The sequence below is a fragment of the Pinus tabuliformis genome, chromosome 4_1, assembly GCF_031772625.1.
Source record: "Pinus tabuliformis cultivar Carrire ecotype Pingquan chromosome 4_1, CPIR1, whole genome shotgun sequence".
In the NCBI taxonomy this organism is placed as follows: Eukaryota; Viridiplantae; Streptophyta; class Pinopsida; order Pinales; family Pinaceae; genus Pinus; species Pinus tabuliformis.
In genome coordinates, this window is record NC_142303.1 from 776599600 (window position 1) to 776610082 (window position 10483).

At 34.5% G+C, this 10483-nt stretch overlaps 1 pseudogene; it reads right to left on the minus strand.

Moving 5' to 3' along the window:
• Nucleotides 1-826: 826 nt before the first annotated feature.
• Nucleotides 827-1987, minus strand: LOC149178434 (protein DMR6-LIKE OXYGENASE 1 pseudogene; annotated as a pseudogene).
• Between the last annotated feature and the right edge of the window lie 8496 nt (nt 1988-10483).

Consider the following 10483-nt stretch of genomic DNA (forward strand, 5'->3'; position numbering starts at 1 on the left):
AGACAATATAAAAAATTATTTAAAAATAAATAAATAAAATCATTTTGAATGTTCTTTCAAAGTAGTTTCACATTCAAAGTTCACAAATAGTACTCGTGTATGAGAGAAACCACCACAGAAATTCCTGTCTGATAGAAACCAGCATATATGGGTTATTAATATTACCTTTTCTTAGGAAGAGGGGATTCAACTCATGACTAAATTTATGCCCAAGTTTTACTACTTCAAATGGGAGTCAGAAGTTTGGATTTAAGATGCTACCTTAGCTTTGATAAGCGTTCCATCTCCCAGTTTTACTATAGTTAAAGAAGAATATGTAGACTATTGAATGGAAACGACTTTAGATTTAGACAATGCCAATCTTTATGCGGAAATCAATCGAGAGCCCAATTATTGAAATGGCAATACCTTTATGTGCTCGACAGACAACATACCCACAAGAATACCCAGGCAGGCTTGATAGCCACAGTTATCAATTGTACAAGATTGTAGGAATTTCGTTGGTGGCAGTTATGGGTTAGTTTTATCCTTCAATCATGTTATCAAAAATATAGCTTCATCGCTCAACTGGATTACGCAGTATTATAGAGTGAGTATGATATCTAGAACTGGATTACACAATATCATAGAGTGAGTATTCTTTTTCTTGAACGGTCTGTAATGGAACATTTCTATGCCTGCCCAGTTATTTTAACTTCTTTTTCAAAATATTTTTGATCATTGTTGAAAATTAATACTCTGAACAGACTCATCACAAATATTCTTTAACTGATCACTTATCAAAAGCTTGTGAGGTTTCTTATGTAGCTCGTGAATTATTTTGATTTTAGTCGAGGAAGACTCGCTTATTACATTTGATAACAAAGGCATTAGCAATGGGTTCTACAACAACCCACTTCCCTTTTCTAAGTACTTGCAAACCGCTGACATCGCCTTGCATTAGAACAATGATGCCACCTGCATCTGAATGGCTTCTTAAAGCAAGGGTAACATCTGGGTTTGGGCATGGTGGATAGTAATTTACAAGTAACAGTTGTCTGTGTTCCCCAAAAATATTATTCAAGTAATCAGAATGGAGTCCTAGAGCTTCAGAAATTGCAGCCAACAGCCTTAAACACAGTGCCCTCACCTCCACAGCGTACTTGCCTACAATTTCCCTCTAACAAAAGCTTCAATATTATATTAAGCCAAACGAGTTATGATTGCTGCTTTAATGGTTGACATAAGGTTTAATGGCTACCTATAGGCTGCAGGTTTTTTAGGCCAAGAGTCGATGACTTCGTGTAATGGAAAACAAGGGTGTCTCAGATAGTCCCTCTAGTTAAGGACTTCATCTTTGTGAATATTGAAGCTTGTAGCAAGCTGAGCCAGTTGCTTTGGATCCTATGAATAGAGGCATGCACCATCTTCCATCAGCATTTCGAAGAATTATTTGGCGATTCCCATCATGTTTTTCATCACCCTCTCTGGTACCCCATGGTTCACTATCTGATCATATCATGCAGCTTCAACCATATTAATACTAAATTTGAACATAAATCTTTTTAAGAATTAATGTTCATAATTGAGAGTTTGGAAGTTTATTGAGAGATATTATGAGATTCAAAATTCAAATCTTAAAATTCAAAATTCAAATCTTCAAAATAGTTTATATCACAATATCATGAGATTCAAAATTCAAAGCCTCATGAATCCAATCCCTTCCGCAAAAAAAATCATAACTTGGGACATTGGAGATTGAAGGTTGTACCTGGAAAAAGCCATCCTCCTGACATGCACGTTGGATTTGTTCTATGACAGTGGTTCTGCTAGCGCCACCTAGGTGTTTCAGATCCACCACTGGAATGTTCTCGCAGAAAGATACCTGACATATGTTGGGTTGCTCTTGAGGAGGCAAAATATATTTGTTCTGCACCTTAACATTGTTTATTCCATTGCGCAGTAGTTTCTCAACACCATTTGCATTGGTCTCAGTGTGAAGATCCATTCTAGAGGACATGCATCCTTCTTTCCTCTTGTTGCTATTGAGAATTCAATCTTTTTTCGATACGGATGTTGCACGACTTCTAATCGAAGTTAGAAATTGCAAGTTCGCATTGTAGAAATTGCAATCTATAGAGCCCCGAATGGAAACAGAGGCTATACATAGGGTCAACCAATAGTTTTTACCATGGAAACATTGACAGTTGCAACAGAAAGTGTCCCGGATGAAAACAATATTGCAAAGGGGGGATTTGGCCCGTATACAAGGTGTAAATACTTACTTTATAATATCATTTATTCTGATAGTCTAGCAGGTAAATTTTTCATTGTACAAGCTTTATGTAAACCAATTTCAGAGTTAAAATAAATCCTTAGACATAGATAGAATTTTCAGAGAAAGTTTTAACAAGCCATAATATATTACAAGCAACAATCATCGCAACTAGCATTTCCCCCAACAGTACACAACGAAAGGAACTTGAGCATTCTTGAAATATTTGAAGAGTACAAAAAGTTCTATGCAAAATGTGCAAGAGTGTATAATGGAAAAAATTGTCTTAGCATATAAAAATAGCTCTGTAATGGATTTGAACTAAGATAGCTTAGCCAACTCCACCGCTGAAAACATCTACACAGTACCTAAATCACATATAGGGAGATGTGATAATGCTATTCTAAGCCCCAAATACAAATCAGAATTAAATGTCGCAACTCAAGAGCAAACTCCAATGATACAAAACTAATTGAATCCACCAATCCCTAAATATGAAAAAGAATCTTAACAAAGCTATTCAAAAGCATCATCATCATCATCTGGAAGGGGTTGGGCCACAGCTGCTAAAAGTTCTTCCTCGTACCCGACAACATAAAATATTGTAAGCCAAAGTTTCAATCTTTTAGAAATGGAACAAATTATTTCAATAAAATTTAACAAAAAATAATAAGAAAATAACATTCTACTTACTGCTGTTGGGTTACAAGGTCTATCTGAACCTCAGGAGGAGCAAGAGTAGGTGACTCCACAAAATGAAGGTTTGGATCCCTATAAAAATAACCCATTATAGAATCAATGCAAATTTTTTAATATAACATTCATATTAGGGAGCATGAGAAACTAGATTAAAGGCTCACCCTGAGAGCTTCCGTGCCAAGTACAGGAATGGCTTCTCAAAGTTGTAGTTACTTTTTGCAGATATCTCATAGTACTAAAGATTCTTCTGCTATGAAAAGTAGCTTGCTTATCTTTCACTTGCCTATTATTCACATCAACCTTGTTTCCACAAAGAACAATAGGAATGTTCTCACACACCTTGAAATTCACAAAGATATTTAGCTAATCTGCTCAGGCAGTTGTGCCACCACACAATTAAGGAACCTTCATTTCTACCTAGAGATCTAACCCCTCTACAAAATGGATACCTGCAAAGATCTTTGTGCCACGTTGGGACATTCTTGTAAGTCAATCGTGCAATAACATCAAACATGATAACTTCACATTGCCCATGAATACTGCAACAAAAAAAATCCCAATTAGTAAATAAGAAGGAAATAAATAAATAGAAGTGGAAAAACATGGAACCCTCGCCAATTCAATCAAGAAAATGCCAACAGAAATAGGAAAAGCAAACCAGTGTTGATCAAAACAACCGATAACAGAGTCTGTCTATAAATTCAAAATTAAAAAAAAATAAAATTCAAATAAATATAAGTGGAAAAACTTAGAACCCTCGCTAATTCAATGAGGAAAATGACAACAAAAGCAGTAAAAGCTAACCCGTATTGATCAAAACAACTAATAACACAGTCTGTCTATTAATTCAAAATTAAATTAAATTAAAATTCAAAATAAAGAGACATAAACGAGTAAAATAGAGTGTTGATAAAAAGCAACCAAAAAAGGGCTCATAGTTGCTCCATTGTCATTAATATTGAGGTTAAAAGGTGTTGCTACTGGCCCACACTACATACATATCAACACGGGAAAATAGAATTGATAAGTAAAAGTTCTCTTGGGATCGATCCAAGTTTAAATCCATGTAGGACGTTTTTAAACAAAAAGTTGAAAAGGCACCCCAAAAGCTCAAATGTACAGTGCTCCAATCAACAGTTGTGTACTACACCTGCAGAGGATGACAAAAAACACTACTTTCGTAAAGTCCCAAGAGACCTGATTTCAAGTGAAAATCAAAATCAGTCTGGCAAAATACAGAAATGGGAAAATAATCAAACTAATTATTGACGTACCTTAACCACATTTTGTCTTTAAACCTTACCTAACTAAGCTATCAAGTTGGGTCAGAATTTCATCCTTAGCTTTCTCAACTTGACAAAGCACCACAACCTGCAAATCATCAAATCATCAATTCAAGTATCATGGACTAAATAAACACTGAGATTCTATATGGTTGTATTGTGTGCTCATCCACATAAATGTCTTACTTTGGGAACATTTGCAGCAAGACTATTCAGAACAGCTTCCACTTAACCATAGATTTCTTGAGCCATCATTCTGAGCTCCTCCTTCGGATCTACAGGCCTTCTTACCATGGTTTCCTGGATTATAAACAAGAAAATCAAACTGAGGTTGAATATTAAGTTGGGAAATAATTTTTCTATTGTCATCGTTTTATATGGTCATGGTCTCCTAGCCTAAAATGTGTATTGATTCTTAAATTATTTAATAGCAAACATTTTGATTATGTACATGTGCAACTTACAATGGAACTTTATGTGCTTCATTGCCTATATGCAAATGTTTCAATACAAGCTATAGTTGTTCACAATTATACTTTGGGTTACATAAAGTAGTCTTGGCCTCTGGCCAGCTAAATATTGCCTACCCTCTACCTTATATCTATTTAAGTTTTAACAGTGGAAATATTTTTTCTTGTACATCGAAGAAAACCCAAAGGATATTAGTCCTAGCTGAAAGCAAAGACTAGCAATCTATTTTCATTTTATACTAAATAGTTCTCTACCAGAGAAACCAAATTTTATGGTTACCTGTAATTATTCATAAGTTGAACAATTGTCTAGCAGCACAATGCCTACTTATCTGCAACATAATTGTCCAGCAGAAAATAATGTGACTAGCATGCATTTGAATGCAGTTTACTATTTTTTTAACCTTAAAAAAACATGTGAGTACACGATAGTAAATCAAGAAAATTCCATATAACAGAATGTAAGTCAGTTAATGAAGGCTTCTCACCAGATCATGCCATCATTATTTCAATGGTTATAATATACAATGTACAGTTGAAGAGGAACTTCTATTTATGGATATATAACAGTGAACTCAACTCAGATTGCATTTTATTTGTCTCAAACAACCTATGAAAGGTTTGTTGTAGTATAAAGGGTGCATCTTTGTCCAATGCTTTAATTGTCTTTGGAGGTTGACATTGTAATGGGCCAAAGGTTAATGACTCTATCTTCCAGCAAGAATTGGCAAGCAAATGAATTTCGCCAATGGCTCCAACATAGAACCAAATTTAAGGAATGGTAGACTAGTGCCTTTCTTTGTGGGAATATCCTAAGAATGGTCCCTTCATGTAGGGGATGTCCTAGCGACATCCAATGAGCCGTTCCCACAAAAATGGAGATGCATCAAATGATATTTGTGGCATTCCTATTCTCATCCCCATTCCATAGAAAACAGGTAAAAAACATAGGAGAACAGGTATGCCTCAAATATCATTTGAGAATCAAAGTCTATAGAAAGATGTCTCTAGAGGGGCTCAGCACTCTATTACATTGTTACATTCCAAGGATATGTAATTATTCTGCTTCAGCTTCAGAAGGCTTATTGTAGCGTAACTGCCAGGTAATTGGTCAGAATTACGCCCATGTTTTACTACTTCAAATGGGAGTCAGAAGTTTGGATTTAAGATGGTACCTTAGCTTTGATAAGCATTCCATCTCCCATTTTTACTATAGTTAAAGAAGAATCTGTATACTGTTGAATGGAAACAACTTTAGCATTGAATCTGATCGTTCCTGGATCCAATTCTTTTGCAAGGGTATCCAGAAGCATACTCCTTTGCATGCATCGAACTTCATGATTTCCGTTGATAGACAAGAAAAGTACTTAGTATTACAAAGCATGCGAAAAAAAAGATGACCAAAATAGTTAATGGGAAAGTACATCATGTCACAAATCACAGCATATCTATTTCATGCCCTGCAAAAACTTGTAAACTCAACCACTCAGATAAAATAATGAAATTAAACAACATTTTGAACTGTTAAAAATAGAAGGAGCGAAGGCCAAGTACTATGTAATCCACACAGTCCACCAAGTGAAAAGGCTAGCTAGCCTTGAGCTGCATCTGTGGCTCTAGCAATATTAGTCACTATCCTGATTGAGATCACCAATACAAAAACAAAATTTATTATTTATTCAACTTATTGACCATTATCTTAAAACAACTGTAAATAACCTAGTAGAATCCAACATAGTTCCATTTAATCTAACATAAGAATGTACAAATCTATCCAATCCGTAAGAATATCAGTTCCATTTAATCTAACCTAAAGATAGTATAAATCTATCTCAACCTCGAAAATATCACACCTCAATGCTTAAAAGTCAGTATTTAAAAAAACTAACAGAAAAATCTCGGTTCAAGAGTTTATAACCTTAGGTAAAAACAACTAAAAAAGTAAAACAATTAAAAAAAGTAAAAAAGTAAAACAAAACAAATTAACCTCACAAGCTAGAAGAGACTAATCTTAACTAAACATAAAACCAAAAAAGTTTAGACCTAAAATGATTCATCTTAACTTCATGTTATCTTTAAGATGATGAGAACAAAAAAATTACTAAAACAAAAAAATATTAACGTAGTAAACTAGAATACATTAATCTTCATCAAAACTATTAAAAAAGCATCTTAATCGCAAAGAATATATCAACTTAAGCAAAAGACAAGAGAAAATAAATAAATAAACCATCTTAACCTAATACACTATGATAGAATTTTCTTAACCATTAAAGTCCACAAAAATCCATGATGTATTAAAGCCATCCATGATGTATTAGAACCAGATGAAAATTAGAGTAGATCCAAGTGAACTACGATCTATCCATCAACCAGCTACAAACCTCAAAGAGATACCAAATTATAAGAAAAACTATGAATAAACTCCCATTACCAATACCAACCAACGTTATATGCATCTTTATCAATATATTTTTAAGCTGGGTGCAAAGTTCATTGAGATACCAAATTTATAGAACTACCATAAATAATAGATCCATTTTCACTAGATCTATTTTGGTTAACCAGAATAAAATAATAACTGTGTGCGAACCTCATATTCAAAAATTTGAATCTATTATTCTCTAGTACCAATTATATGGTATTTTGACAAGACAAAAACTATTATTTTAATGTTTTAAAAGTGAATATATGATCGCTAGGTTTTTGAAAATAATCAAAATATTTATTAAATAATACTTGATTGTCCAAATACTATTATTTTGAACTGAATATTTATTAGATAGTGTTTCCCAGGCCAAAAAAAAAGATGTCTTAACCTTGAAGATGGATCTATTAAGTTATTAACTCTAGTTGCAGACCTTAATGTTTTAACCTTGAATCTATTAGCTCTTGCTAAAAAGAAACTCTTTATTAGATAATATTGATTTTAACTTTGAATCAACAGACTCAATGAGCAAACAAAATGTTTCTTAGATAGTGTTACAGTCCAGACGCAAACAACCTTGAATCTATTAGGGCTGGCCACAGATCTCAATGTTTTACCCTTGAACCTATGAACTCCATGCGCAAACCTGAATATTTATTACATAGTGTTTGACATGCAAAGACATTAAGGTCATAACATCCTACTTTACTTTTAATAATTTCTAGTAGCGTAGCTTCTGGTGCCTATGTTAGTACTACGACGGTACAATTGTGCATTATACACCTAGGATGACTACGACAGTGTATTGGCCCATATAAAAATACTAAATAGTATGGTGTGGCAAATATACAATGAAGTGGTGATAGTACAAATTTAAAAGGAGGAAGAGGAAGTGTTGGCAACTCTATGTGAGGATGGGAATGACTCGGCTTCTATGTATGTGCCATTTTGTGGCAGCACTGAGTACATTGAATATGGACAAAGGAAGTGAGTTCATTGAATATGGACAATGGCACAACACGATCTAAACCGGAGCCATTGTTTAGACACCATCAAGTTATAATTGAATGTCAGCACTACCAAATAAAATTAGACCTATCTAGTCTAATATCCACTAGAAACATTGATAATATTGCAGAGGCTGTGAAGCTCAAGCATGCATATTAGGATACTAAAACTGGAGATATGAACTCTGCAACCTCGATGTGCATATTAGACCTAGTAATATTAGCCAAATATTATTACCATTAGAGTGTCTCTCTTTCAATTTTTTGCAATGTATTGTTTTTTTAGTGTATTGTCTGTATAAATTGAAGAGAGCAGAAGGGTAGGAATTTGTTATACCAGTGAAGCCATTCCTGCATGTTTGTATAAATTGAAGAAAGGAGAAGGGAAGGAATTTATTATACCAGTGAACCCATTCCTGCATGTTGGGTTCGCTTGGACTAGGAGCATCTGGGTCTGTCATTACCTAATCAAATGTAAATGCATGCATTCATAGAAGATCCATAACAAATTTATATGTAAATATTCATTCTATGAAACCAGAGGTGCCAGTTTCTTATTGCACCATGGGATAGAATTTTTTAAACTAATTGTTAGGACCAGGTAATCTACATACAACACAAATATAAGCATATAAAATTTATCATAATAAAACAAATAATAAAATTTAGGACCTGCAGTGGCCTTAGTGATGCCCATAATCTGTAAGTACTCATAAATCCATGAGTACCAAGCACAGGAGGCTACTTTAGCCCAGAAAGGGACTTCTTCAACTTGCACACATGTGTATCCCATCCTAACAAAGATATTATATTTTAACCCTAGCTGAAACAAAACCATGAATCACTCTTGTTGTCACCTACATCTTTGGCCCTATCAAAATCCACTAAAGCATGCAGTAGCTCAAAGCACTGTGCCAGTGTGCCCTTTAAGTACCTCGCATACCTCAGACCATGGAGCATATTTGCAGAAACCTCAGCTCAACCATATATTAGCAGCCAAGCTGGACACTAAATTGGTGTCTGAGCCACCCTTGTTTGTGAGACAAGGGATCTCATGCAAACAACAATTTGACTGCTAAATTCTACCAGATATGTTAGGGAACCTATATACTTTTTGTATGCTGACGAATCAACAAAATTTGAATCTTAATCTACTGATAACTTCAAAATATGTATCATAAAAGTAGCCTGTGGTTTATTGTCCATTATTTGAAACTTCTTCAGAATCTCAATTGCTCACTTACCCCTATTCGAGGACCACGTCACCTCAACTCTGTCAAACCTCCAAGACCAAGAAATAACACATGAGGTGTATGTCCTTCATGTTAACTTCACTTGCCAGTTTCTTCTTGCACCATGGGATAGAGTTTTGTTAACTAACTTTTAGGACTAGGTCATCTACGTACAACACAAATATAAGCATATCAAATTGATAATAATCAAACAAATAATACAAGTTAGGACCTGCAATAGTCTTAGTGATGCCCATAATATGTAAGTACTCATCAAAAAAACAAATTATCTTCAAAGTTTGTTTTGCTGCACACATAATTAGTTTATGTTTGGACCCTCACAACCTACTGCGCTCCTTAGAAGCTAGAGCGATGCACGTTCAAGTTATTAAAATAAAACACATATCAATCCTTTTTGTCCTCCTTTTGGGAGGCGCTACATTAATTGTGGGTGTGGAATGCTCTCACATTGAACACCCTCTTCATTATTTTTGTCTCCCATTCGCTGAAATTCAACAATTGTTTCCTTCCAAGGTTCAAGAATGACTATTGGATGATTTTGTGAAACAAGCAAGTCATCATGTGCCTGTATCTCCTCCCCATGCTCACTCCCAGATGTTTCACCTGATTCCTATACATAACACAATTTAACTTGTTATAAGAACATTAAAAACCCCAATTGATTTATTGCATTATTCATATAATATTATAAACAACTAACCTTGAATCCATAACTAGTAATTAATTTTTCCCCTTGATTTATTATGTGTTGGCGAAGACCTTGGGAACCATGTAATAAAGCATATTTTAGGTCTTCCTCTGAAGCTTCCCTTTGAAACTGGTGAACCTACATTAACAAAGATAATCATATCTATAAGGTAAAATCACTAATAAGATACAATTAACTTAACGTGACCATGGTTACTTTGCCTAAAATAGAAAATATAATAGATGGAAATATCCACCCGAGCCTAATTTGTGAGATCCAATTTTTGACACCCTAGCTTGGGTTGCTTTTCTTGTATCTCGTAGGTGTCTCTTAGCTCCTCCTTGTGCAAATGACATGTAGTTTGAATTTCTGAGGACTTTCCTCTTCAACTTGGCATCTTT